The sequence below is a fragment of the Bidens hawaiensis genome, unplaced genomic scaffold (assembly GCF_021521415.1).
Source record: "Bidens hawaiensis isolate Kalapana, Puna unplaced genomic scaffold, B.hawaiensis_p1.1 tig00032041_1, whole genome shotgun sequence".
Lineage (NCBI taxonomy): Eukaryota > Viridiplantae > Streptophyta > Magnoliopsida > Asterales > Asteraceae > Bidens > Bidens hawaiensis.
This window is the reverse complement of record NW_027495423.1, coordinates 147,997-152,803: the sequence shown is the minus strand read 5'-3', so window position 1 is coordinate 152,803 and position 4,807 is coordinate 147,997. Positions and strand designations below refer to the sequence as shown.

At 33.8% G+C, this 4,807-nt stretch overlaps 1 pseudogene; it reads left to right on the top strand.

Annotated features, from left to right (window-relative positions):
• Positions 1-2,172: 2,172 nt before the first annotated feature.
• Positions 2,173-4,550, top strand: LOC143582889 (uncharacterized; annotated as a pseudogene).
• The last annotated feature ends 257 nt before the right edge of the window (positions 4,551-4,807 follow it).

Below are 4,807 nucleotides of genomic sequence, written 5' to 3'. Positions count from 1 at the left end.
ATTAATCATACTTTCTAATCTTCAATCTCCTTAATCCATGTTACCCATGGGTTATGGGTTTAATTTTTTTGACCCGTGAATTTTGAATATTATTGACTTTTTGACTTTAATTTAATTTACGTTTACAACACAATCCTCCAGTTAGGGTTATACGTTGTGCTCCAGAGTTGCAGTTAAGGAGATAAGAGAAATGATTTGGAGTGAAAAGAAAAAAATTAGTGTTCCAGAGATTTTTTTTAAGGAGAGAAATGAAGAGAGGAGAAGAGAAACACGTGGGTTTTTAGTCTTTATACCTTTCTTCCCAAATTGGAGTGATTTGAAGAGAAAAAAAGCCATAAAAATCACGTTGAAAATTCAATTCCATGTTTGCCCTTGTCAACATGATGGCTGGAATATCTCCTACTACCCGCCATGTCTTCAACAACTACCTTCATCATCTCTCCCAAACTGATTTCATTATTCCTCTGGTCTGTGCAATTCTGCTTAGGAGAAGACAATCACAGGTAACTCATATTCAATCGATCGTTACATGTTTACCCATATATTGTAATTCTTAAATCAGCATATACAATTTTGCTACTAATTATGTACCATCTACGATTATATCCATCAGTAACATGTTGTAATTTCACCTAATTGGCCTCAATTAGAACCCTAAATAAGCACAATTGTCACCAACAACAAAGCAAATCTGGTTACTATTTTATTATTACAAAAACATGATCAGATTCAATAATTAATTTGATTATTATACCTTCAAACAGCAAATACACAAACATATAGTAGTATGCACCACGTGTGTAAACGAGTCTAGTTGAGCCCGGCTTTTTAGTTATTTTTTCAAGCTCGGTTTCAGCTCGTTTATCATTCATTAATTAATTCATATACGGTTTTAATTATTTTTATATATTTTGAGCAAAACTTTAAACGAGCCTAACATATTTTCGAGCTTGTGTAGTACCTTAAACGAGCCAAACTCGCTCGGGTTCAACTGTTTGTAAAACTAGTTTGTTAATGTTTTGATTTTTGATATTCATTCTTATAATTGAATATAGATTTAAATATCCAGATCATTAGTGAACATAAAGTCTAACATGATAATATTTGAGTTTGTGTTATTTAATTCCAATAGGGATAAAGTTGCACAATTTTGAAGCTTATTTTCTATGTGTTAGAGATATGACAGAACATTTTATGTGTGGAGTTTAAACTTCTTGAATTTCATATGCTAGTAAAAACATTGTTGAGAAATAAGAAAAATGTTCGTTTCGTAAAAGGCATTAATTGTTCTCACCTTGTGCTCAACTGTTATAGTGATGTGTTAAACAATCTTGTAATTTAACAAATTTGACTCTTATGCAATATCTATGTTGATTCATATATAGGCAGTTTGATGGATAATCAGACACGCAAAGTAGTTGAACTTGTTCGAGCTAGACAAATGCAAGCAGCTCACTTGATTTGCTTATTGATGACTTTTGTTGCACTACTTAGACTACTGGCCAGAAAGCGTGCTAATTTACCTACTAGAGATGAAATTTTACAACGGAGAGGTGTATGAGAAGAAATGTTACACAACCTTTTAAATGGCGGTAAATGTCGTGACCTTATCCGCATGAGTAAGAAAGCTTTTATGACATTGTGTGGTATCCTAAAGCGTGATGGTGGACTTCAACCTACTCAACCCATGCCCGTTGAAGAACAAGTTGCAACTTTTTTACATATTGTAGGTAACGATTTAAGAAATCGGTTTACCTCTTGGTTATACCGTCGTTCTACATCAACAACTAGTCGATGCCTCAATAGAGTTTTGCAAGCGATTATATCATTAGAAGGTCGTTACATCCAACAACCTAAAAGTGATATGGTGTCTAAGGTAAATTAAAAAAATAAAGAGATTTTATCCTTTTTTAAGGATTGTATCGGTGCAATTGACGGAACACATGTATGTGGCAAAGTACCTAATAAGGATGCCCCTAGATATCATGGACGTAAAGGATACCCGGCAATTAATGTACTGGCTGCTTGTACGTTTGATTTAAGGTTTACGTATGTGCTAACTAGATGGGAGGGTACAGCATCCGACTCTAGAATTATAAAGAATGCATTTAGTAGAGATGATAAGTTAATTATTCCTACGGGTGATTTCTTAAACCGAATTTAATAAATTGTGTAGTTATTTATTATAATACTAATTACAACTTGTTTATAGGTAGATATTGTTTAGTAGACGCGGGTTTACCTCATACGAGTACCCTAATGAAACCATATAGAGGCGTTAGGTATCATTTGAAAGAGTACTCCACTCGTGCTCCTCATAATGCAAAGGAGTTGTTTAACCTTCGTCATGCATCATTACGTAATGCAATTGAACGAGCATTCGGTGTCCTAAAAAAGAGGTTTCCTATCATTAGAAGTACAACATAACCATTTTACTCTTGCGAAACACAGTCTGACATATTTTTAGCATGTTGTATTTTACACAACTTTTTACTTGAGGAAGACCGTGACAGAGATCTTGAAGATGAGGTCATACAAGAGGTGTTACATGGACCACAAGAGGAAGAACGCAATAATACAAGAGATGCACGGGAGGAAAGTACCGAATATGAACAATTAAGGAACTCAATTGCAACTAACATGTGGACTAACTACATGATGTATCCAAACGCTGAAATAGATATGTCAAAGTAGTTTTAGAAAACTACCTTATAGTGTTTCATATTTATTTTGTATTGATTGTTATGGTTTCAGTTAATTTGTATTGATTGTTATGGTTTCAGTTAATTGGAGATTTGGTTATTTATTAATTAATTGTGTGTGCATATGGTAATTCTATTTAGCATAAGCAACCATTTACATATGAGAAATTTTTTTATGTTATCATGTAGAAAGTCATAATGATCAAACACGAAGCAACCGGAAAGAAGGAAACGCTAAAGTGGACGGAAAATATGGACAACACATTCATACAAGCTATGTTGACACAAAAGGATAACGGCAACAGGGCTAATGGAAATTTTACCTCAACTGCATACGACAATATAGTTGAGGAGCTGAGCACAAAGTTCAAATGAATGCATCCAAAAAAAAACATTTGAAGAACCGATTAAAAACATTGAAAGAGCATTTTTCTAAATGGTACGATTTGTTTCGTGGAACGTCACTGAGTGGATTCTCATGGAATTCAAGTACTCAATTAATTGAAGCAGAGGAAGAAGTATGGGATAAATTAATACTGGTAATCTTTAATTGAAGAGGTTTCTTCTGGTTATTTATGTAGTTTTTTGGTTGGGGCACAATACATTATCAACCGAGCATCAAGAGTTCTTATGTATTTTCAATTTAAATAAGATGTGTATATTGTCTTAAGAAAACAATTAATTTTTTTTTGCCATTTTGTAAATGATAAATGGGAGAATTTAGCATGTAATCAGATCTGGTTATTATGTGATTTTTTTCTCGGGATTTTAGTAAAAGCAATCAATTAAAAACTGTATGAGTAGAGTTTAGGTGTAGAATTGCACACACACACAAACACACAAACAGAAAAAAAACAAAAAACAAAAAAAAGTAGTGTTTTCGTTTGTATATAGCATCCTTAACTCGGGTTCAAGCTTATAGTTCTTTCAGTTGGTCGTTTTTGGGTTAGGTTATATCAGGTCTGGACTCACCTTGGGTCTGGTAAGGTGTTAGGGTGCGGTTAAAAACCCCACCCCTACTTGAATTATATACATGAATATTATGCTTATCATTTATAAAACTAATTATCTTGATTTTGTTAAATAGTCGAACCCTGAGTCTGAAGCGTTGAAGACGAAGAAAGTCTCAAACTTTAATGAAATGCTAGAACTTTTTGCAAAGGACAGGGCAGGACATCTGGTGCACAAGCTGAAACTGCTAAAGAGAGGAATGCACAGTTCCATAAGAATGACAACATTAACGTAGAAACTTTTCCAGAAGTGGATGATTTTTGTGCTGCAAATGATGTAACACTAGAAAGCCAATTTGATATTGACGATGATATTCAAGTGTTACATCCTACATCTTCTCTAGCTGAGCAGTCATCAGGTGCGAAGAAATGCAAGACTAGAAAAAGGAAAGTTGAGCAAGAAAATGAAGATTTAGCCTCTATGATTATGAATAACGTTGGTAGTGTGGCTAATGCTATTTTAAAAGGCAACAAAAAGTAGACAGAGTTTATCATCGCGAGTACATAGGAGAGGAAATTTACAATGCATTGGAACCAATGGGTTTAGAATCCCATGAAATAAGGAGGGCTTTAAGGTACTTGGTGGCCAACCAAGCAGATGCACGAGCGCTATTTAGTTGTCCTCCTCAGATAAGGCTGGGCTTGCTAAGAGATATGATAGATTCAGGTAACTAAATGAGTTTAGGATGCATTTATTTCGTTGAAGGTTTTCTTCTTTTTTTTTTGTAATTTCGTACATTTATGACTTTTCTTTGTTGGGAGTTTTACTATTTTGTTATGGATATTTGGATTGTTTATGATGCTAATTTACATTGGAATTTGGGATTGTTTATAGGATGTAAGTTCAGTGCTGATGTATGACTTCAGCTGAGGACAAATAGGTAATTTAACAATAGAATGAAAACGAAAAAAAGAAATATGTCTAAAACAGCTTTTGACACAAAACTATAATGTATACTGTGTTTTGTGTGGTTAATCACATGTCTTCTCTCCCCCCTTTATTGTACTAAACGAGCTTGAACCAAGCTTAGGCCCGTTTAAGGTTTATCTCTAAGTATTTAAAACAATTAATTAATAATTAGTTAACAAGTCGAA